This window comes from Microtus pennsylvanicus, chromosome 5 (genome assembly GCF_037038515.1).
Source record: "Microtus pennsylvanicus isolate mMicPen1 chromosome 5, mMicPen1.hap1, whole genome shotgun sequence".
NCBI classification, from domain to species: Eukaryota; Metazoa; Chordata; class Mammalia; order Rodentia; family Cricetidae; genus Microtus; species Microtus pennsylvanicus.
In genome coordinates this window covers 128,190,985-128,217,281 of record NC_134583.1, presented here as the reverse complement: position 1 = coordinate 128,217,281, position 26,297 = coordinate 128,190,985, and positions in this window count along the sequence as shown.

The following is a 26,297-nucleotide window of genomic DNA, read 5'->3' as shown; positions in this document are numbered from 1 at the left end:
GTCAAATTGCAGCTATTTCTCCTTCTATGCAACAAACTGCTTCAGCTGGGGAAAAAGACAAACAGCAAAAGGAAGTACCCATGCTCTGCACACCTTCCACATACAGGAAGCCTCAAGTAGGTGCTAACTGTCACACTATAACATCTCTGCTTTTCTTGCAATCTGATTCAATTAATGTTTTCAAATAATTTAAGTGTTTCATCATTTTCAGGATTTCTCTTAGCCTCTTCTGCAATCTGGCTGCTAAAGATTCCATGTGTAATGAATTTGGTGCTTGAACATTTATGGGGCTTTGCTTGTTTTTGTTGTTTTTAGAAGTCATGATTTGATCGGCCCTGCAGTTGAAGAGCATAACAGGTGTCTCAGCACTGCAAAATATCCTCTCAAGGATGCTTAGTCTTTCAGATATGCTTTAAGATTTGCATCATTTCCCATCAAAGTGTGTTAGAAATGCCGCCTAGAGACAATGCTTCAATATCCAGTGTCGACTGCCCTGGTGGTGACCTCATCACCTGAAATACATACAGGTGAAGGGGAAGGCAGTAGAAACCACTGAGGAGGATGGCATTTCCTGACCCCAGAAACGAGAACAGGGTATCCCAGAATTTTGCACATGAACACCCAATTTTATCCTTCCTGTTTCATTATTGCACTTTATCATTTTATACTACTGGAAACTTCATACCTATTGGGTAACTTTCATAGTACCCAAGGTGCTGTGCATGCTATTGTAAGGGAGAGATGATCATCAGTCTTACCAGGTTGCAAATCCTGAGAGCTACAGTAACAATTGGCCTGGCAAGACATGCTCACAGATATAACAGTGCCATGAGATTAACAACCTTTTTTTTTTGGTATTTAAGGCATGCTTCATGAATTGGGAAAAATTGATGCTATTATCAGGGCCAAAACCTGTGGCTACACATGTCTTAGTCTCCAGGGGAGAAACTGCTGTTGTTACTCTGCTGAATGAACATAACATTAAAGAATTGATATTATACATAGATCAGTGTAACGCTCAGTTCTCACCAGAGAAGACCCACAGCTCACCAAGGCGCAGAGAACAAGAGACTGTAGAATGTTCTACCCTAAATGGAAGGGGAAGGTCACAGATTCAAGATTATGTGGGTAACACAAATTATACTTTATGGGTTTGCAAAATAGAAGATAGAAAGTTGGGTGGGTAAAGGAGGCTCTATCAGGGAGGAGTTAGAATTGGGGATGACTATGACAAAGTTACACAAAAAAATTTCAAAGATCTCATAAAATGAGAAAGTAAAAGAAATATGTTGCCTTAATCAATGAGACAGACAGAAAAGTAATGGAAGGAAAGGCAGTCAAGGATAGAGAAACAGTGGTGAAAGAAGGAAAAGCATGACCTTTGTCTTTCTCACACCAACACCTGGAAAAGCCCCTAGTAAAGCAGACAGACAGCAACCCAAAAAAATGAAGAGTTTCCTTGGTCTCAAGTGTGACCATCAGCAGTGAAGATAATCCCACTAATTCCATACTGCCAGGCAAACATGACAGACAGTTTTTGGATCTTGAGGAAGTTGAAGAGCGGTGTTGCTGTAAAGCACTGTCAGTCTGTATAGAACAGTGACATTGATACTAAAAACTCGAATTTGTCAGCTCCTCGTTGCAATGTCTGTCTCCTGCTCACCTGAGAGTCCCTAAGTGCTCTTCAAAGACCCCCCTCCAATTCTCCTGTCAGTCTGTTTACTCAGTCCTAATAGGCTAACATGATTGGAGATTTAAATAACTTTGCTCATGTAAAGCTCAGCAAAATGATCACAGACTATATGGAGTGCAAATTGCTGATTTTGAATTTGTTGAGCACAGTTTCCAAATGATACACTCTCTTAGATTGGTTCCCTATGAAAATGGAAGTCGGAGGCACTGACATGTCTGCAGACAGTTTACATCAGTCATCCCATAAAGGCAGAGAGAAAAAGAAGTATAGGTGAGACAGAAATGGAAGGAAAAGGCAATGAAATAACTGTTGCAGAGGTTGCTGCAGTGTAAAATAGGGAATGAGTCTTTTCAGATTTCAAGATGCATGGTAAAATCCTCCAGGCTTTGTGTACTGGATCTGATTCCTCACTGGCTGAAGGAAACACTAGCTCCCTGTGGACATTATATCTTTTTTGGATTGGCTGCTGTTCTGTGTCTTTGAAAAGCTCCCAGAAGCAAAGAGACAGAACAAGACCTTCAGCATGTCTTTAGGTTGTTTATTGTCAGAATGAATAGAAATGCTCACCACTGTGGCAGCAGCAATCAGATTTAGGCCAGAGAGTATGAGGAATATAGAAAGCATCTAGAGTAGTCCCTGTCAATCACAGCTCTGATTTTCTAGGGTTTGTACTGTACACTTCTCTTTAAAGTTATACCAGAGAAAAACTCTAAGATGTGATTTTTAAAAAAAGACATACTACGGGCCCCACTATTACAGGTGGTGTAAGATTACAAATTTCTGCAATATTCTCTTCCACCATCAGAATATTGCACTTGTCCTTTTAAATACATAATCGCTAAAAAAAAAATAATCAGCAAGTCTTCCAATGAATTCCTTGAATGCTGGGAATGTGCTATCCTGTGGCATCCCCTCCCTATTATGCAAATGTAGATCAATAGCTATTCCTGTAAAATGTAAAAATTTTATCTTACAAGATACCAGCAAGGAAAAAGGGGAAATGAACAAAAGTCTCATTCCTAATCAGGAAGTCACTTACAATTGATAACTGTTGGAAAGGAAAATTTATTTTTTTCCCCATGGAGTACCAGTGTAATGTGGGATCCACTTCTGTATGCTGTGAATATCATTGGTTAATAAAGGAACTGTTGTGGGCCGATAGCAGAGCTGTAGGGGAACAGAGTTAGATGGGGAAAACTAAACAGAATGCTGGGAGAAAGGAGGCAGAGTCAGAAAGAAGCCATGTAGCCCTGTCAGAGAGAGACACTAGGAACTTTACCCTGTAAGCCACAGCCACGTGATGATACACAGATTAATGGAGATGGGCTAAATGTAGAAGGAGGCTACTTGTTCTTCCCGACTGCTCTGCTGTATTAGACCTGAAATAATCACACAGACACTGTATTAATCAAAATACTGATTGGCCCATTAGCTTTTCCCCACCTGCCTAAGTTCTACCTATCAACAGGCCAAGGCAGTTTCTTTATTCATTAACCAATAATAGCAACACATAGACAGAAGGAACTCCCAAACCAGTTAAATTAAGATGCAAGAGTTAGACAATAAGAAGCTAGAGCTATTGGGTCAAGCAGTGATTTAATTAACATAGTTTTGTGTGATGATTTTGGTTCTTGGCGGCCACGACGAACAAGCAGCCTGCTGCTACATCAGTGTGTATATCAACAACACTCACGAATAGGTCCAAGGAGTAGTGGCCAAAGCAAAATGAACTTTGTGTGTGGGGGGGAGGATGTTTTTTATTTTTGATATTTTTGTTTGGCTTTCTATATTTTCATAATGTTTTAACCTTTGTTTTTTATATTTATTTATTAGGGAGAGAAAGAAAAAGAGAATATGATTGGGGTGGTTAGGAAAATGAAAAGGTTATGGGAGGGGTTGGACAAAAGGAAGGAATATGATCAAAATATATTGTCTATTTTTAAAAAATTAATATTAAAGGATTTGAGTAGTCCAAAGTGATTTGATTTAGGGGGAACTTTTGTATAGTAATTAGTAGAAGGTCACTAATTCAAAGGAGACTAAGATGCTATAAAGTCTATAAAATAGTTTACTCTAAGTGATGGAGAAGAGGCACAAGGAGGAATGGAAGGATAGAGGGTGAGAGGGAGAGAGAGAGGGAGAGAGAGAGAGAGAGAGAGAGAGAGAGAGAGAGAGAGAGAGAGAGAGAAAGAGAGAGAGAGAGTTGACTTCTACCTGCTCTTTAGTACTATGTGTGCTATCCAGTGGAGATTCTGCATCATATATGAGCTACTAGCTGACACCATACATTCTGAAAGACAGAGACTAAAGACACAATACATTCTAAATTCTGAAAGACAGACTAAGCCTAAGGACGTTATTCACAAACATTACTGGAGCCATTAGCCGCAACCCTAACAGTCTGTTAGACTTTTTAGTTCAATGTAAGTCCGCACATGGGAAGTTAAATTATGTCATAAAAGAACAATTATTTCCTTTGTTTTATATACAACAATGGGTCTGAAGCAATTTTGCACAATATTTCCTGTTGAGCAATAATCCATATCAATAACTCAGACTTTCAGTAAATATATGTGTGTAATATATATATATATATATATATATATATATATATATATATATGTACATGCAATGCTTCTGTAAAAGGGAGTATGAGAAAAAAACATGGAGGGACACATCTAGGTTAAATGCTAAGGTTAAATAATCCTTAGCTTCCTCCTCCAGATTGCACATAAGATGACTTCTTTTACTTTACTTAAAATAATGAGGGATTTTACAATTTGCATCTTAGAGTCAGCACGTGTTGACTCTTGATGCATTTCTTTTGTTTAGCAGTTCCAGTATATGAAACAGCTTATTTAAAGCTCCTTATTGTGGGAGCGTGCAAATTTCCATCCCACACATCTTGATCTGTAAACCTGTTGTGAGCCTATTATTGCTACAAAGGACTGACAGAACACAGAAGGTGGGGAGCGTCCATAGAACGAGTCTTTACTTGTGTTCATTGATATATAAAATTACTTTGTGCTCACAAGAGTACATTTATGAATATGCATGTAATATAACACTTTCTGGCTTTGTTTATCCAAATGTTTTTCAATTAACTGTTCAGACAGTGGGACTACTTGAAAACTTTCAGAAGTTCATGTAAATCCCAACTTTACGCCAATTCATTTTCCATCTTAAGTGAACAGTTTACTAATAAAAGCGGTGCGCTGTGCTGTGCTGAAGAGCTTCAGGCCGGCTTCACGCAAGCTGCAGTCATTTTTGCAAGGGGGAGCCTCAGTTGAGGAAATGTCCCCTCCATGATGTCCCATGGACAAGCCTGTGGTACATGTTCTTATTTGATGGTTGAGGATGGAAAGCCAAGCTCACTGACTGAGAACGGCGTTCTTGGTGCTAAAACACAGTTTGGAAACCATGAAGTGTAAACCAGGGAAAAACCCTTCTTCATGGCCTCTGCTTCAGTTTCTTCCTCCAGGTTCCTCCCCTGAGTTCCTGCTCTGAATTCCTTTCATGACAGACGACAATTGGAACATGAGTGTGAGTTCAGAGATTCACACAGTGACCAATTCACTTGGTTGGCCTCCTGTTTGTGGTTCAAGGTGTGGGCTCTCAGCTTGATGCTCCAAGTCACCATGCCTGACTGCTATCACACCTCCCCATCATGATGGAGATGAACTGTTACCCTTCTGAAACTGTAAGTACAAATAAACCCTGTGTTTCATTACATCAGTAGACATGTAACCAACATAACCAATGATTCTATAATATCCAGCACTTTATTTGTCTAGATGGAGAAGATTTCTGGTGTTTACACTCTACTCTATCATATTAATCTGTGGATCACAGAATCAGTGTGAGAATCCTGACAGCGGCTATGAAAACTAGTTTCAAATATTTCCCCACCTATAATAGACACCCATATTAAAAAGCATTTGAAGACATGGGTAAATAATTAAAACAGGAGACATATCATTTGTGTAAAAAGAGAGATCCATTTAATAGACCACACTGATCTGACTGTCCCTTCAAGGCTATAGTTTAACACAGTTTAGAGAAGAAACAGTATTAGTACATAGTACAGACAAGGTCAACTTCCATAGGCCTTTTAGGTTTATGACATGGGCAGCCAAGTACAGATTAGGAAATGTGGAGATTGCTTAAAAAGATTAGATATTTGGCAATTTACTTAACAGAGAACAAAGGATATTAATAACCCACAAATAACTTATTCAGATATCAGTATTGAGTAAGTTATTTAAATAATTGTTAACATTTAGTTGAAATGGAAAAAAAAGAAAGTTAAAATAAAAGTAGGGTCACAACAGAGATTATCCATGTAAAATTACACATAATAACCAATGACAATAACAACAAAAACCTTTAGAATGTGAAGGACAAAAACAACGTAAAAATAGAACACTGTGAGTGAAATAAAAATAATTTGGCCTTAATAAAATATTTAGTTCATTAATAAAATAACATTTGGCCAGAAAAAACCTTGAGTTGAATTGGAGAGGAAAATGTCATGCTAATGCAAAACAGAATACAAGGCATGCAGGAGAGGCCATGAGACTTTCTAAATTCTGTAATAAGTGTTGTAAAAAGAGGAGGAAAGGACAGAAAGTAACAATTGAAACTATAACAGTTTGAACTGTATTGAAACTGGTAAAGAAATGCATGTCATTCAATCTAGTTCCACAAGCAGAAGAAACATAGAGAAAAATCACACCTAGGTATATCATAGTTATATATCATAATCAAACTTAAAAAACAAGAGAACAATAACAAGCAATAACCTTAAAGCTGCTAGAGAAAACACATGTTATTTTTAAACAGGTATCAATAGAATTGTTGCCTTGCTTTTCAACAGGACTATGGAATTCAGAGAACAATAAAGCCACATGTTTTTGTCTTTGTTGTTGTTGATTGTTTGCTTGTTTTCTCTTTTTAAGTTCTAGAGAGAAAAGAGAATCCAACTTGAATTCCAAATCTCATGAAGATACTCCTCAGCAGAGAAGGCAATATAAAGACTTTTCAGACAGACAAAAGCTAAGAGAACTCATTACCAAGAGACCTACTTTTGCCTGCAATGCAAGAAATATGAAAGGAAGGGTTTTTTAGCTGAAAGAAAATGATTCTGAACCCAAGTTTTAGTCCACACAAATGGATGAAGGATGACAGAAAACACGAGGATCTGGGTGATCATAAAATGACTCCAGCTATGCAGGGCAATGAGAACAACATCTTGTATGATGTACAGAGACAGGTGTTATATGGTAGGGAAAATAAAAATGTCTACAAGGGCTAAAGAGGGAAATTTTTAAAGGCTTTGTTATTCTGTAAATGATAAATATATGACTAGTATATATGAAGTAGTCAGTGAAGAAACAAATATATACTATAGCTATGAATTATACACACACACACACACACACACATATATATATATACATACATACATATACTAAAAGAACAATGCAAAGGTAAAACATACAACTCAAAATACTCATTTAATTCCACTTTTGTAGCCTAGTGTGGAAGAGATAGCCATAACATGTATACAGCCACCCTCTGTGTGTCCTGACAGAGAAGACCCTTGCAATGCATGCATCTCTTGTCATCCCTACAGCTCCACACAACTTTGAGGTCTTTTTAATACTTTGAGTACCCTGACATCCATTCCAGTTGGCACTTTGTATCCAGCAACTTCTTAAGAAGCTATCTGTCTGATACATGGCTACAGATCAGGAAGATTTGCAGAATGTTTCCTTTGACTGTCGGTAACATTAAGCTACTTAGTAAAGTTGTAATTGGCCATTTACTCAATGAGTAGGAGCTGCAATTGAACCCAAGTAGGGGGAAATACTTTATTTTTCTACTAAGTCCTGTGCCACCCCTTCCTCAGCAGCTGTCATTGTCCTGTGTGTTCAGATTAGGTGGTGCTCTCTCCGTTGCCTTTCTCTCTTACCAAAGAACCTCTGGTTATTACCCATGGGTATAGATTGCTACGTGACAACTTAGCCTAGCTACTGCTATTGTCTAACTGTCCATTTAAAATCATCATCACCCTCGTCTCAGACGCTAAAGTTCCTCAAATGATTGCTTTTATTTCTGTAGATAGTAAGGACCTTGGGTAAATGTCAACCTTTTCACAGGAAGCAAAACTGTCTTTTAGAGGAAAGTCACCTTAGTCGAGTACATCAGGTGTGCTTCTTTTAAACAAGAAGGTCCCCCAAATCTCAGGTATCTATATTCTGATCATAACCCTGACATTCCCATGTAAGAGCTTTACAAAGCACTAACTGCAGAGTTGGGGAATTGTTTCCTTGGCTGTTGTTCTGATAGTTAACACAGAGTCTAATTTTCTGAGCAACAGTCATTTTATTGAAAGGCCTCTTTGCACTAGGAAGAACTGCAAGCTTTTGTGCCACTATCTGTTTATAAGTTACCTTGGAAACTGTTTCTTATCACAGAAATAGAAAAGTAACTAAGCCAGAAGTTGGTACCAAGAAGTGAACTATGGCTCTGGCAGGCCTGACCATGATGGTTTCTGGAGGAATATGGAAGATATTGGGACTAAAGGTGTGTGCCACCACTGCCAGCAAGGCTGACCAATGCGACTGTTTTATTTTCTGAACTTTGGAGGCATGAGGGACATAAAAACAGCAGTTCTCAATCTGTGGGTCTTGATCCCTTTGGGGCTGAATATCATAAATATTATGATCTGTAAAAGTAGCAAAACTAGAGTTATGAAATAATATTATTGTTGGGGGTCACCACAACATGAGGAACTATATTAAAGAGTCATCTCATTAGGAAGATTGAGAAATCACAGTACAAGAGTAAATGAGTTATGGAATCTTTTTTTTTTTTTTTTTTTAGTTAAGGAAAGTCACTGAGGCCATCCATGTGGTTTGAATCTGCCTGCATAGAGACCCTTAGAGGACAAGGTACAAAGCTATGAAAGTGAAGCCTGGGTTGAGTTGGAAGCCCCAAGATGTTGGAGATGCCAGAGACATGGGAAATCTGCCAAAAAGAAATACAGAGAGGAAGAAGTTTATAGTCAGCGAAACTAGAAGGGCTGAGACATTTAAACCCTTTGATATCAGACACTGAGGTACAGGATTTGTATTTTGCTCTTCTGAGTTTTGGTCTTGATTTGTTCCAGTATTTCCCCTTTTGAGATGGTAATTTTGTGTATTTAGTGCCATTGCATATTAGATGTATGCAACTTAATTTTGATTTTATGGGGATTTACAATTAAGAAATTACTTTGAATCTCAGAAGAGTCTTTGGACTTTTAAGCCATGCTGAGATTGAAATACTATGGGGAATTGTGAAGTTGAAATAAATGCATTTGCATTATAATATAATCATAAGCCTATGCAAGCAATGAAGCAGAAATGTGGTGGTTTGAATGAGAATGACTCCCATAGACTTATGTGTTTGAAATTTGGTCCCCAAATAATAGAACTGTTTGGGGCAGACTGGAAGATGTAGTTTTGTCAGAGAAGATGTGTCATTGGGAACAGGCTTTATGGTTTCTGATGTGTGCAATTCCAGGGTATCTCTCTCTCTTTCTCTGCTTCATTCTTGTGGAACAAAATTCAAGCTCTCAGCTACTGAACCAGCACCATCCCTGACTGGTGCCATGCTCCACACCTCATAGATTCTAACCCTCTGCAACTACGAGCCTCAAATTAAATGCTTTCTTTTACATGATGCCTTGGTCATGGTGCCTTATCATAGATGAAAAAGTATCTAAGCAACCCTGCTAGTTTTGAAATCTAAGACTACTTCGTCTTTGATTAGGCTTTGTAAAGTAATTTGACAAATGCAAAAAAACCCATTTGATCATCATTATAGTGTGTAAATTAAGCAACCTCCTCTAATTGCACCTTGTCACATGCAGTCTACTCATAGGTAAGAGTGTTAGAATTGTGATTCTTCTCACATTAGAAGTTATCATTGTCTGTTTGGTCTGAGCAAAGACAATATCCAAACAGTGAATCTTCAAGTTCCAGAACCCCTTTCTGAGACTGTGTCCTCTAGACTCACATCTGGGGAAACTATCATTGTGTAAGTATCCCAAAACTTCAAAGAAAATAATGTGTGATGGGAATTGTGAAACAAGTGAGAAAGAAAATGAAGAAGAAAAATTTGAGGATCATTATTCAGACATACTGTTGTGGCCAAGATGATGCAATTGCCAATTCTCCTGATACTCTTGAGAAGCACTGAGAATGCTTTCCAGTGATTCATCAATTAGCAAGAGCATGTGCACTCCTTAAGCATTGTTTCTAGAGGTAATTAACTCCTAGTAGTTTAGAGATTTACAAAATTATGTGAACAGAACCAATTCCTCACTTGTGGGAAAATGCCCTGAGGTTCTGTGTGTGTGTGTGTGTGTGTGTGTGTGTGTGTGTGTGTGTGTGTGTGTGTATGAGAAAGACACACACACACACAGAGGAGAGAGAGACAGAGACAGAGAGACAGAGAGACAGAGAGAAAGAAAGGGGAAGGGGTTGAGGGAGAGAGAGGAAGGGAGATAAGTAGATGATAGATACAGATAGATAGATAGATAGATAGATAGATAGATAGATAGATAGATAGATAGATAGATAATGTCATTCACATTGTAAATGTTTTTTATTATTACTTTTAACTTTGTTATATAGCAACTCTGTTAACTCTGTTTTGTCTTTAAGGAGCAAATGTTAAAGACTTGAAGAAGATCAGGGTTAATGTCACTTCTTGTATTTTTATTCAGTTATTTCACTTTGCTATTTAGTAAGCTTTTTGTGCTTCCTTAACTTCTAAGACTCCTGGCAAAAGGAACCTGCAGATGATACCCTTCATAAGAGGATCAGTGTCAAAATTGTTGGTGAGACAGCTTCAGCATCACTCACACTAAACAGTGTTCTACCAGATCACCAGTGGAAACCTATCTCTTTAAAGAGGGCCACATATCACATTGTTGAAATGATATCTTAGTGAATGTAAGAGTCATATGAGAATGGTTTGAAGTTTAGAAATATCTTGCATAGATGTGGTAAATGTAGGACGTAGAGCTTTTACTTCCCACCTCCCCGCCTTGCTTTTTTTTCTCTTCTTTTGTAGTGGTTGCAGGGACTGAACCCCAGGTCTTGTGCATGTTAATCAAATGATCTACAAGTGAATTTAGCTACCATATTCCCTTTATTACTTTAAATAGTTGGCATGGTGTTCTTACTAAGTGAACTTAAGAAAGTGTTATGTATCATAACATTACATTTATATGTGGTATTGAAGTGTTAGTCTATATTAATTTATTCAATCTGTGATCTTCAAATTTATTTTCAAATGCTTATAAAGGGGCTTACTAAATAGTGGTGGTAATTGAAACCATAATCATTCAAGGAGGCAAAATATTGAAAGTATTTTCTATGTATTTCAAGACCTTATTGAACGTGACATCAGGTCTGTTGGTTACAAAGGACCATATGTAAGATGTATCCAAGATGAAGAATCCTGCTTTCTCACACAGAGACTTTTTGGTCAATAATATTTTGTTGTAACATAATACAAGTAAAATTCAGCCTGGCATTTTACAGAGTCTAATTTCAACAATAGACATGAAATCATCATGATGGCATTTCTTCAGTGTTTCCATACTTTTCTTTTTGTGTCCTTTCATTACCTCAATAGGAGATAATAATCCAACATTTACTCCTAGTAAAAACAAGATAATTGTTGGTTAGAGTGGAGGAATCGATTTTCAAGCCTGATGATTTTAGATAATCTTTCCGACTCTGAGGCTCATTACACTTCCCTTAGGACCTTTAGCAATGGGTAGACTGGTGCATCCTTTCATTGCCCTTCCCTTTCCAAACCCAGGTTACAGTGGCAAGAGCTGAGATCTCCCCACATAAGCATTTATACTTTGTGTTTGCAAATATCCTAAATGAGATTTAATTCGGAATCACATATAGACATTTTAAGTATAATGCAGAACATTGTGTAGATAAAGAAACTGAAAATCGAATCCTCCACGAAGACAACCACATTTACAGCAGAGTGATCAAAATTAAGTTTTTGAGACCTCTACAAATTGACTGAAAGCATCAGAAATTATCCTAGAAGGAGCTTCAATACTGGCCATATTCTTTAATAAATCACCTATGGATATGGACAAAACAGCATAAGAATATATTGCCTAAAATATGACAATCATTTCTTATGAAAAGAATATTGATTAAAGATTGATTCTGTGAAAAGAGATGAATAGAAATGATGGTAAATAAAGCTAAAGTATTTTCATGTCTAAGTTTTTTCTGGAAAACAATAAAGGAACAAAATGTGTTAACATGATGTCATTTCAGGAGTCATTATAAAAGAAATGTAAAAGAAAAGCATAAATGTGAGCAAGAAAGGACTCCAGGTGAGTAAGTGTAAGTATCCAATGGAACAGAAAAAGCAGCACAATTGTGGAGATATAACCAGATATATGAACAGTATATAACAATACATTATTTCTTAAATAAAAGATTATTGGAATAATTATAAACTACAAAACATAACCCTTATAAAACTTAAAATAAATTAATTCAAAAAACTTAGATGCTTTGGGATGGAATAAATAGAAAAAGAACAAACCAACCACTCAAACATTAACCCAGAAGGAAAAAAAAGACATAAAAATAATATTCATTGTTATAGACACAGGAAAAAAGTATCATGTGATTTTAAAAAACCAACTCTAACAAATGATGCTGCAGAGATGCATAGAGATGTAGAAAAATGAAACCATGTCCCTTCTCTCACCCTAATCAAAAATCAATTCAAAATGGATGGAAGACCCTACTGTAAGATCTAATATTGCAAAAGAAAAGCACAGGGAAAAGACAGAATATTGGCATAAGAAAGGGTTTCCTGAAAAATACCCCCATAAGTCAGGTTACATTTGAGAGAATTGACAAGCAGAATCACACAATGTTTCAAGGCATAGGGAATGAAACAATTAGCAGACTGAAGAAATGGGCTACAACAAATCATTTCCAATGATATGTCTGACAGGAGATTGCTAACAAGAATCTATAAAGAACTCAGAAAAATTAGACAGCTAAAAGGAAACTATTTAGTCAATAAATGGACAAATAAATTGAACAGAGCTCTCCTATGAAAAAATAGGAATGGCCAATAAATATATGTAAACATGGTCAATGTCCTTAGCTACCAGGGAAATGCAAACCGAAGCATTTAATACATTTGGATTTCTTTCCACCCCAGTCAAGGCAGCTATTAACTCACACACACACACACACACACACACACACACACACACACACACAGAGCGGGAGGAGATGGGGAGAGAGAGGGAGAGAGAGAACAAATGCTGGTGAGGATAAGCAGAAATGGAACCCTTAGTCACTACCAGGGAAAGTATAGCCTAGAGAAGTCACTGTTTAATTTAGAGTGGAGTTTCTAAAAAAAAAATGAGAACAAAGTTACCATCTGATCCAGCTATAATACCGTGGCTAGGAACATTTGCAAAAGCATATAAGACCATATACTGCACAGACTGGTGTATAGTAATTCTTTTTATTGTACTGCTCACAGTAGTAAAGCTATGGCGTCAGCCTAACTGACCATGAAGGAAAGAGATAAAGAAAATATATCTTATATGTGCATAACAGAGTTTTATTTGGCCATAAAAAAGAACAAAATTATGTTGTTTGCAGAAAAATATATGAAATTGAAGATTATTACAAGCCAGATGTAGATAAACAAACATTAGTTTTTCTCTCATAGGAAAAAATATATATGAAAATATATGTGTAATATGTATGTGATATGAATGTACATCATACATCTGTCACATGTACATGACATGTAAGTAGAGAGAAAATGTGAGGGGTATCTAAAAAGGGATGGCGAGAATTAGAAAGTAAGAGAAAACAAAAAATATTTTAAAACTATTTATTTCATGCAGAATCTATATCTAACTACAGATATATGTACATATGTGTTAATGCATGACATCAATGCAGAGAGATAGCTATGTGTGGAAAGGAAGCAAGTTAGTAATCCAGGAAAGGAGAGAGGTATGCAGACTGCAATGTAAGGACAGCATAATGAGACATCTGCAAGAATATATTATCTTGAAATTTCATCTACTAGGAATGGGGACAGGCTCAGCAGTTAAGATCACTCGTTATTATTGAGGACCAGGATTCGATTCTCTTCATCCACATGGTGAACCACAACTGTCCATTACTCCAGTATTAGAAGATCTAATGTCTTCTTCTGACACTGATGGGCACCAGATATGCAATTGGGATATACATACATGTGAGCAAAACATTTATACACAGAATGAAATAAATCCTTTTTTGCTAAAAGGATCAAATCAGTAAGAAAATAGTAATCCTAAATTTTGACAATTCATAATAAGCTTCAAAATCTTTACACAAAAACTACACAATGTAAAATTGTGACTTTGATACTGAGCTCTATAAAACAATAAGAAAATAGATATCCCAATGAAGCAATTCAGCTCTCTCAGAGACAATTCGATTAAATTTAGCATCATAATTAAAGACAAGAAAATGACACCACATGCTTTGAAAATGATGTCTTTTTGAATTTTAGAATATTTTGCTTAAGATGAAAACCTGGAATCCAGAACTCAGTGGATTGACAGATATGAGACTTTTGTGGCTGTGGCCACTGTGTCTACAGGCATCAAGAGGGCACTATCATGTTCTCATTGTTTCAGACTGAAAGTCCGGGTATATCCATGCTTCCTTCTGGAGTTTTGAGGCCTGATAAGCTGCTTATAAACACGAGTAGGATAGTCCAGAATGTTAACAGAGCTCCTGAGTTGATATTTCTAGCATTAAAAAGCTGAACATGGTGGCCAGCTCATGGAAATTTTTGCTTTACTTTACTGCTCACAGTAACACTGGGAAATATTACCTTCTCGGATAAAAAAAAAATTAAGCAAATGGTACATTACCGAGCTAATGACCTGGACAGGATATCAGCCTCAAGCTTTCACTTAATCACGTGCCTCATACTCATCCCTCCAAAGTCCAGTGTTGGTCCCACAATGATGAGAGGAAATCGTCTGTCTCATGCCGGAGTTCGGGAGCTCACTCTGTATGTCATCACAATGTAGCAATTTTGTAAGCCAGAGTCATAATTTTCTGCTTCATCTATCAGCAGAACCTTCCTTCTGGCATTGAAACGTCATGCTTATGATTAGTTATGTTCTACATCAAGTTTTCACTTAAAGTTGCGTAGGTTTCTTATTCAAATGAAAACTGATTTTTACCATCATATTCTAAATTGGTTAAGTTGAAGATATCAGAGCACATATAAAAACATTTATGTAAGGGAAAGAGAGTAACAAACTAGCTCTGTTCATTTTGCCACACAGCTTACAAGATAGAAAACAATACTGAAGCTCTGTTAGTCCCCAGTCACTCCCTCTATCCTTTCCCCACAGAGATAATCACCATTCAGAACATATATTTACTATTCTGTTACTTGATAAAAAATAATGGTTACAAAACACAAGCAAGCATCCCCATAGGAAATACTCTTTAGTTTTATGTTTTTAAACTTGATATTAATGGCTTTTGACTGTGAGTATTCTGTTGCAATTTCATTTTATCAAGAAATGTTGGGGATGTGATTTATTCATGTAGAAGCCAACAGACACAGTCCTTTCATTCCCAAAGTTACATCAAAATATATCTAAACTTATTGCCTGTTCTCATGATTGACATTTGATTTGTCTCTGGGTTTTTGCTATTCTGAACAATTTTACTGCAAATTTTTCCACCTTCCACATCTTTTAAAGCTCTCTACTGTTGGCCAAGCAGACATAATGATCAGAAAAATGTTTTCAGTTTAACTTTTCCAAACAATGCCCCACTAGTTCCCAAAGTCTTTGTAGAGATTTGCATCTCTCGTTTAAGCTCATTACAAATTTTTACCAGCCCTTGTTATTACTTATTTGACTGATGCCTACTTGATTTTTCTTTGTTTCTTTCCTGTAATGCTTAGTATGTTTTATTGGTGGGAGTTCTATGGCTTCTTGAATTTTATTTACATTCAATTTACATATCGACTACAATTCTCCCTGTCTACTCCTGCTGAACTCCCCACCCCCTCCACTCCACAGAAAGGGTAAGCCCTCCTCTCGGAGCCAACAAAGCCTGGCACATTAAGTTGAGGCAGGACCAAGCCACTCACCCTTGCATCAAGGCTGAGCAAGGTATCCCTCTATTGGAAATGGGCTCCAAAACGCCAGCTCATGTACCAGGGATAGGTCCTGGTCCCACTGCCAGGGGTCCCACAAACAGACCATGCTATACAACTGTCACCCATATGCAGAGAGTCTAGTTAGATCCCATGAGGGCTCCCCAGCTGTTGATCTAGAGTAAGTGAGCTCTCACAAGCTTGGGTCCCCTGTCGCTGTGGGTTGCCATTCCATGATCTTGACCACCTTTGTTCATATAATTCCTCCTTCTTTTCTTTATCTGGACTCCCGGAGCTTGGCCTGGTGCTTGACTGTGGATCTCTGCATCCATCAGCTAATAAGTGAAGGTTCTATGATGACATTTAAGATAGTCATCAATCTGATTACAAGGGAATGACATTTTAGTCACCCATTCCATTATTGATTGCTAGGAGTCTTAGCTGGGGTCATCCTTGTAGATTTCTGGGAATTTCCCAAGCACCATGTTTCTCCATAAACCCATAATGACTCCCTTTATCAAGGTATCTCTTTCATTGTTCTCCCACCCTATCCCTCCCCCAACTTGACCATTCCATTTTTCTCATTCCTATCCCCTCCCCTCTACCATCCCCTACACCGCCAGGTTTCCCAGGAATCTCATCTATATCCCCTTCCCAGGGTGATCCATGTGTCCCTATTGGGTTCTTCCTTGTTTTTTAGCTTTTCTGGAGCTGTGGATTGTAATCTGTCTCTCCGTTTCTTTACCTAAGTATCCACTTATGAGTGAGTATAAGCCATGCTTCTTTTTCTGGGTCTGAGTGATTATCTCACTCAGGATGACTTTTTCTAGTTTCATTCTCTCTAGTTTGCATTTGCCTGCCAATTTAATCACTGATGACAGTGAAGATGATGTGGAATAAGGGGAGCACTCTTCCCCTGCTCCTGGGAGTGCAAACTTGTACAGCCACTTTGGAGAACAGTGTGGCAGTTTCTCAGAAAACTGGGAATCAGTCTACCTCAAGACCAAGCAATACCTCTCTTGGGGATATACCCAATGGATGCTCAATCATACCACAAGGACATGTGCTCTACTATGTTCATAGTAACATTTGTAACTACCAGAACCTGGAAATAACCTAGAGGCTGTGTTTTTTAATACCTTAATTTCCAATCATCTCTCTACAGTAAGTTTGATAGAGTATTGCTCATTCTTTTTTTTTTATACTTCAGTTCATAAAGAATGTAATTTTATTACCCAGTTGTAACTGGCCCCACTCCTTAGCAGCATCAATATACAATATCAGTATACCCTTAGTGTGTAAGGACATCAAACCCATCACTTAACATATTCAACCAGTGCAGTTTTGGGTCAATGGTCATCATATGTAACTACTAATATAAATGTTGCTTTCATTGGAAGAAGTTTGAGTTTTGTCTCAGAGGTCACATGTTTTCAGTCTTGGTCCCATGGTGGCAATGCTGGGGGTGTGGTACAGTGCACTGTTCAGGATATGAGGCATGGTGGGAGGCCCTATGTCAATCATTGTCTCCCTACTCCTTCCAGCTTTGTGGGACTTTCTTCTTTTGATTTATTTGTGTTAAATAACCCACCTGCTCTAAATTTTGCAGTCCACAAACTCAGGAGTATAGGGACTTCTAACCTTGTATGAGTCTGTTCATTACTTATTGAAAATATGTTTTTCACATAAAATGTTCTGATCAGGGTTTCTTTCCCCTCTTCCATCTGCTCACAGATGTTTCTCATCTCCACATACATCCTACTCATTACTCTCATTCTCTCTCTCTCTCTCTTTAGAAAACAAAAAGGAAAATAAACACAAACTCGCAAACCAGAATAAAACAGAAAACATAAGAAACACACGGGCACAAAATTAAACAACTACATAACACAAACTAAAATCCACATAAATAAATAATTGGAAACCGTAATATGCAAGAAAAAGACAGAGAGAGAAAAAAATGACAAAATGAAGCAATATGAAACAAAAATACCTACAAAATCATTGAGCTTGTTTTGTGTTGGCCATCTTCTGTTAGGCATGGAGTCTATCCTTAAATGTGGTTTATATATCCAGTGAGACTCACTGGAGAAAACTAAGTTTTTCTTTTGTGACTAGATTGTCACTGGCTGCTTTTGGTCACCCAGTCTGAATCCAAAGATGCATCTATGAGGAAATGATGAGGGAGATGGGGAGAGAGAAGGGAGAAGGGGAGGATGGGGAGAGCTTGAGGGAATGGGATGGTTGGGGTGGAGGAGGGGTGGATGAGGGAGCAGGGAAGTAGATATTTTAATTAAGGGAGCCATTTTAAGGTTGGCAAGAGACTTGACTCTGGAGGGATTCCCAAGTGTCCAAGGAGATGTCCCCAGCTCGTTCCTTGAGCAGCAGAGGAAAGGGTGCCTGAACTGGCCTTATCCTATAGCCACACTGATGAATTTCTTGCATATCACCATAGAATCTTCATCTGGCAATAGATGGAAATAGAGACAGAGACCCACATTGGAGCACTGGACTGAGCTTTCAAGGTCCATATGAAGGGCAGAAGGAGGGAGAACATGAGCAAGGAAGTCAGGGCCACGAGGGGTGCGTCCACTCACTGAGACGGCAGGATTGATCTAATGGGAGATCACCAAGGCCAGTTGGACTATAACTGATGGAGCACGTGATCAAACTGGACTCTCTGAATGTGGCTGACAGTGGAGGCTGACGGAGAAGCCAAGGACAATGGCGCTGGGTTTTGATTCTACTGCATGGACTGGCTTTGTGTGAGCCTAGTCCGTTTGGATGCTCACCTTCCTGTACCTGGGGTGAGCAGGGAGGACCTTGAACTTCCCATAGGGTGGGGAACCCTGACTGCTCCTTGGACTAGAGAGGAAGGGGAAGGGGGAGTAGGGGGAGGGGGCAAGTGGGAGGAGGGTAGGAGGTGGAAATTTTCAAAAAATAAATAAATTAATTAAAAAAAGATTAAAAATAATTAGAACATTTTCACATCCCAATTCCTTGATTTTGATTTTTTTAAACTTGCTAGTAAGGCTCCAAGGAGTTGTCAAACATTGTGTAGACCAAAACCAATCCCTGAAAATTCACTAACACTTAGGATTGTATCTGTAATGAAGTCAATAACATGCAGAGCTAGCTGCTTCCACCACTGCTGTGATATGCAGATACACAGCAGCTTGTTGACTGTTGGTGACCTATCATGTTAGCAGCAAGAACCAGGCTACTCAATTTTCAAACGTTTATTTGCCCTTAGTCTCCTACTTAGCCTGAAATTTAAGGTATATAACTTTGGGATATGATTTAATAGTTGTTGGTAATGAATTAGTTTATCTGATTTGTTTATATTATAAAGACTGTTTTTAGATAATGAACATAAAATTTGAAATGTCATGGCAATGTTTCTCAAAGTATTGCCTTCAAAGCCTTGTATCCCATCATGCTGTATGAATACTGAGTATGCAGAATTCTGGACTGTGTATTCTTGACTCATGACTAAGATTCTGGGAACCAGGGAAGGAAATCTGTCAACTTCCTCTATTCTGCCATTCATCATTGCTTATGTAAGTGTTCAATAACTGAGTTTGCCTGCTATAATGAGACCACTCTTCAGTGAATTTGAGAATTCACTGCCACCCAATTTAGTAGGTAAAGGGACTGATAACCTTCCTCGAGTGTATGTTTTGCAACAAACGCTTAAGCCTTAGCCAATGACAATAGCTGCACTTCAGCCGGTTCCAGGCTGTCACATGATCAGACTACCTTCTCCAATACAGGAACTGTGGAAACATCACCAATCAGGAATTTCTGTAGCTCACTTCTGGCCTGTGAATAACAAGCCTTCCTTGAAGAGAGTTCTTGAAACATCTGGTTTGAATTCTGCTAGATTAGTAAATCATTGTTTGCTCCGATAAAGTTTTCTTTTCTTGACTTTTTCAATTTTCATTATGTTGATGGTGCTATTTCTCACACTGTAGATAGAGGAAGGCTGGTTAACCAGTTAGCGAATCTACAGTTAAAAGTCTTGGGTTCATAACTCAAGTCAATAAATTCACAGGAAGGACTAAAACTTTCCAAAGCACAGGAGCCTTCTCTGAAAATACTCTAATACTAGTAACTACTAGTAACCTGTGTTTAATGTGGTGGTTTCTGGGTGTTTTCTTTTCTTTTTTTCTTTCTTTGTTTTGTTTTGTTTTTTTCCAGACAGGGTTTCTCTGTATAGCTTTGGTGCCTGTCCTAAAACTAGCTCTTGTGGACCAGACTGACCATGAACTCACAGAGATCTGCATTCCTCTGCCTCCCAAGTACTGGGATTAAAGGCATGTGCTACCACTGCCAGGCTTTCTTGGTGTTTTCAATATTCAGATATGAAGATTTTACTTCCAATAGTGACAGAAACATGCAAGGAAAACCAACTATTTAGCTCATTTTTCAAAAATCTTCATTTTCTTTCTAATGCAAAAGTGAGGAATAAACGCTAAGACAAAGACCATCGTGTGGACCGTCTTTGTCAGCATTAGATACTTCTTTACACAATGAGAATCGGTTCCTTAAAATAGCTCTGAATGTCTCTATGGTGTCTCCAATTGTTGTTGAATGTCAGGATTTTGTTAATTAATCATAATATAGTTAACAGATGGTAATATTTAAATTTGTGAGGAAATATTTGTACAAGACTGTATGGTTACCTGAAGCATAATATGAATCCTTTAATGATACAAATATCAAAGCACTGAGTTTTTAATGCATGCTTGTCAGAATGTTGTAATTTCAATGGAAGTAAGAAATATCATTCTGAAGTTGAAATATAAAACTTGCAAGATATTTTTGTATTCATTCACTATCAAAATAGTACTCATAGAATGTATTCAATCTTTCTTTGAAACCATGTTTCAGATGTTGAGACAGATGGTTGGATTATTGCTGTTGTTCCTCTACCCTTTTAAATGTTAATTCTTGTTGTTTATTAGACATATTTCACTCGAAACCTGGATTCAGCAGATGATCAATGAACACTTTTCAATTAAAGGTTGAGCTGTCCATCACTGTCAAAAGGAAGGACTCTGGGCGTGCCTGCTTAAAAGAACAATCTCTGCTTTAATTTTATTTTTAAAAATAACTTATAAAGCAACTGTTTTGCTTTTGGGATCTTCAACATATATCGGCTTGGTTGATTCTCTCTCCCTCCTGTTCTCCCTCTTGTCTTTAAGGATTCTTTTGCCATAGTAGTCCCCTTTCCATTTTCCCCTGTTGTCTGTGAGCTTTTGTTTTTGCTGTTGTTTTTAATTGTATTGTCTTCTTAAGAATCTAAATATACGAATAGTTTCTGAAACCTATTATAATTTTGGATGATTATTCAATAATATAAGACAATGTAGAAAGAAAGTCCCAGCATATCTGCATGGGAGGAGGGAGAGGGACCACACTGAACCTACACGTATGCTTGTATGACTTGAAGTGAAACAGCTAGGCCATGGTAACCAACAGATGCAGGAAGATACTTTGTCACCGACCGCCTAGCAGAAGGCATTGAAGGAAGGATATCATTCTAGTCTTGTCTCCAGAAACACTGGTAACATATGTGATACACAAAAGAGCCTCTAGCACCCTGAAAATTTTAGGCTATTCCCATTAAGGTTTGAAGAGATCATTCTCTGAGAGTGAAGTACCACCGTTTCAAGGTTGTCTATCAGATAGTGAACACCTCTTTTATGGTATACCTGCCTGAGGAGGAACAGAAAGCACAATTCTTGGGTACACGGTGCAGAGTATAATGTGACTGTCGTGTCATGCACATTTCAAAACAAAAAATAATCATGTAAAATTACTTACTTGTAAAAATGACATGTGAGTTACAAAAGGGTTATACTTCAATAAATCCATCATAAGTTGAAAATACTATCAGTTAAAACAAATCATAGACACCTATCAGACATTATAGCTGAGGGACACAAAACACAAAAATGCATCTCTTGCTTATCCTTGGAATTTTGTGGATGGCTGAAACTTGCAGACTGATACTGTGCTCGACAGAGGATCAGACTACATATTATTAGACTGAGAAAAAAGGTCAAAATACAAAGCACGGTTTCTACCAAATACATATTATCACACCTTGCAAAGTTCAAAATCATAAATGGGGCCATAATAAGTTGTTATGTCTCTCTTTCTGCAAAGGCAAAAGGAAAGGGGAACACTTAGGGATGAATCCTAAAAAAAAAAACCTCATTTCTGGAGAAGCAGTGCATTCTATCTGAAGAAATAAACACAAATGAAGATGCCTTTGCAATTTCTTGGTTTGTTGAGTGGAACCTTTAGAATGTGTTTTTTTTTTTTCCTGCTTAAATTCTTGCTGATTCTCTTCCTCTCTCTCTCTTACTCAGGAGAACTTTTGCAGAGTGTGGCCATGGCTACTTGAACTATGCTAACTGTTAATATCCTCAGAGACTAACAATTGAGGGAAGCCATTACCAGCCTGATGATTCCAGGTGTGCTCTGACCACAACTTTAAACCACACCACAGGAAATGTAAATTTTTATTGTGTTGTCCAAGAATGCAAATAATTTGTGAAGCAGTATATTAAATAAACGGCATATCTTCCATTTCAATTTCTTGCCTTCAAATTCCCACTCATGTGTGTCTCCTCCTGATTAAATGGCAGAGAAGAAGCTCTGGTGACACTAGAGATCAGTGTCCCAAGGCACACAAGAAGGGCAGAATGTGGTCTCTGAAGGAGAAGAGAAATCACTAGATAAACCACCTCTTATGAGAAGCAAAAATTAAAAGAAAAAAAGTCAGCACCTTATGTCCTCCAGAGTTTTAAACAACTACCAATTTCTGCACATTCAAAGAACAAAGACTATGATATGGTTAGAGCATCTAGAGATAACATTATGTATGTAAAATAAATATGGTACATACTCGGATAGTGATGGCACTTAGTAAATGAAATTTACCTTTTAATATTCAAACTGAATCAGGGGAGTCCACACCATATATGTTATAGGACCTATCTGTGTTACTATCCATATGGGAGTTTCTCTTTCTTTGATGCCTAGTCTTTTGATGGTAAATATAAATATGGCCAAGATATTGTCAAATGCTTCATTACATTATTTGCTTCTGACAACTGTGATCCTCTATTTCTGTGTGTGTTATGACTACTGCTCCTGGAAACAAAGGAAGAAAAATTATTAAGCCATTAAAAACCTTTGAATATTCATAACAATATGGCCATGTATGATTATTTAGAGCAAGAAGTTTCTATGAGATGAATAAGTGGAAATCCTTGCATTTTTCTTCCTTTAGCCTTATTCCGTCAGTTTTGAGGCAAGGACTTACAGTTAATCTTCATTATTGCTAAATTACTTTTCCTTTGGAACGTCAACTAGCAGAAGTCTATAGACTGTGGGGAGCTCTCCACATCAGAATGAGCACTTGAACAAATAAAAAGCCTTGCTTGTTGTATATTCATCAAGGATTAATGTGGATGGAAATGCAATCCGCTCAGTGAGTGCTGGAATTTTTCTTAATCAGAAATATGCTTGAGGAACACTTTTTAAGAAAGGAAGATCAATTAATAGCAAACTTCCTAAATACAATGACAGAATAATATGGCAGAAGAATTTGTTACAATTTTATGAACTTTTCAAATAACAAGATGCCCAAGAGTAATACAGCTATGATTTCCAAGACTTCTATTAAAATGTCCACAAAGGATACAAAAAATCCACGTGCCCGGAAAACTTTAACACATTATCTATTTGAAACATTTAATTATATATTTAATGTAGATGCAAGTAAAAATGCCCAGGGGACAAAAACAAACCAAATCAAGATTTTGTTACTAATTTAACAAAAAATAGTTTGTAGAGGTTGGAGAGATGGCTCAGCAGGTAAAACCACTGACTGGCATTCAGGTAGTCTCTGGCCAATCACCAGCACCCAAGGGGTGGTTCACAGCTATCTATAATTCAAGTTCCAAGGGATTAAATGCCCTCTTCTGACCTCTTTAGGCACTAGGCATGCGTAGGGTAAAATACAGAGATTTAGGCAAAACACTCATATACATAAATTAAAATAAGTAATAGAAATTAACAGGCTAGCTATTTTTAACATGTGTTTATATTTAGCATTTGTAGCATTGCTATTAATGTTTTGAAAACTTCATCCTCAATACTATAGCGAGCATTCAAATATACTTTACTATCCATGCCTTTGTATTTATTGACAGTAATAAAAAATTCTCAGTATGTACAATGAATTTTGGATCATAGAAAATAATCGAAGGCTGGGATCAATGGAGGGTTGCTTTCTGCACAGCCTGAAGACCTGCATTCTATTCCTGACACTCACATACTGAAAGAAGAGAGAGGGCTCCTGTGAATTGTGTTCTGACCTTCAGGTGAGTATTGTGGCATTTGCTTGCCTGTACACCCACCAAATCTCTCCTCCACACATATACAAAACAAATAAATGCAAAAACAAGTAAAGAAAATATTTCAACTAACAGAAATCACAGTGATTTGACTTCATAGATTTATGTTTTGAGGTGTAATTTGAAACAAAGGCAGGTGACATGCACCATAGGTGGCCTTTTCCTTCTGAGAACTTGTTAGCACAATTGGCATTGGTAGCTGCAGGACATCTCCTCATAGTGTAGTTTCCCTTGGGAAAAGAGAAACCTCAACAGAAACTCTTCTGCTCAGTTAGGAATGTGTCCAGAATGCCACTAATAATAACCAAAAACCCAGAATACCACAGTTTAAACAGCTGAAGGTAGTTTATTGACAGCACTCAGGCATGCCAGAGATGGAGAGAGCTCCTCGCCTACTTTAATAAGCTGGAGGAGGGCTGTGCTTCCACAGATTCACAGCAAAACTGCAGTAGCACCGGCTCTTCTATATTTGCTCAGGACAGAAGTATGAGAGCACTAATTATAGGCTCAATGTCCTATAAATAAAGGACATTGAGCCTATAATTAGTGATCCTAGAGAAGCTAAATAAGAAGGAGAACCCAAAGAAAAACATATAGGCATCCTCCTGAATATTAACCTTCATCAGGCGATGAAAGGAGACAGAGACAGAGACCCACATTAGAGCTGAAATCTCAAGGTCCAAATCAGGAGCAGAAGGAGAGAGCACAAGCAAGGAACTCAGGACCGCGAGGGGTGCACCCACACACTGAGACAATGGAGATGTTATATCGGGAACTCATCAAGGCCAGCTGGCCTGGGTCTGAAAAAGCCTGGGATAAAACCGGACTCTCTGAACATAGCGAACAAAGAAGACTACTGAGATCTCAAGAACAATTGCAATGGGTTTTTGATCCTACTGCACGTACTGGTTTTGTGGGAGCCTAGGCAGTTTGGATGCTCACCTTACTAGACCTGGATGGAGGTGGGTGGTCCTTGGACTTCCCACAGGGCAGGGAACCCTGATGGCTCTTTGGGCTGACGAGGAAGGGGGACTTGATTGGGGGAGGGGGAGGGAAATGGGAGGCGGTGGCGGGGAAGAGACAGAAATCTTTAATAAATAAATAAATTAAAAAAAAAACATCACTTGCATGTTCAATTAATTTAGTGTTCTCTTACAATGTCCCTTCACCTGGAGCTGACTCCCTGCTTCCATTGCCAGATGCACAGTGAGTGCATTGCTAAAGTTTTACATCTCATTCACTGGCTTTAGTTGCTTCACTGTTTAAAATGATCAATAAATTATTACAACTGGCACACAGGTCTGACCATGACTTTCTGTAGAGTAAAGATTTCCCTTTGATCATTCTGCTGCACTTCTTCATGTGCAGGACTCAAACATATATTTCTGTGTTCCTACCTCCACTAATCTTGTTCAGATTAGAGGCATATAGCTATATGTCATTAGTTTGACCTATTTTATTTGCTATTTTTATTCTTTTGTATTCAATGTTCTCCATGATTTTTTAATCTAATCAACAAATATGATAATCTTTAGCTTAAAGCTTAGATAAAATGCTTGAATGCATACTCAGCACTTCATGCAATGCCTCTGTTGTTATGATAGAATAATAAATGTTTCAATATGTGTAATCTTATCATTTTCATAAATTAAATATACAAAGCTTTCTGAATTTTGATTATATCCTAATAAATGTTCTTAAATGCCTCATGAAAATCTCTCTGACTTGTTCAATCAGTCAACTCCATTCTTGATCATGTTTGTGTCAATAAAGTACATACAAATGCTTATCATGTAATTATTTTATTGACTTATTTAAAACATATGTATTTAATACTAGTTATATGCCAAAAACTAAGATTATAATGTTAAAACAGAGTATTATCATATATATATCTCATAGCTCAGTTGAAGAAA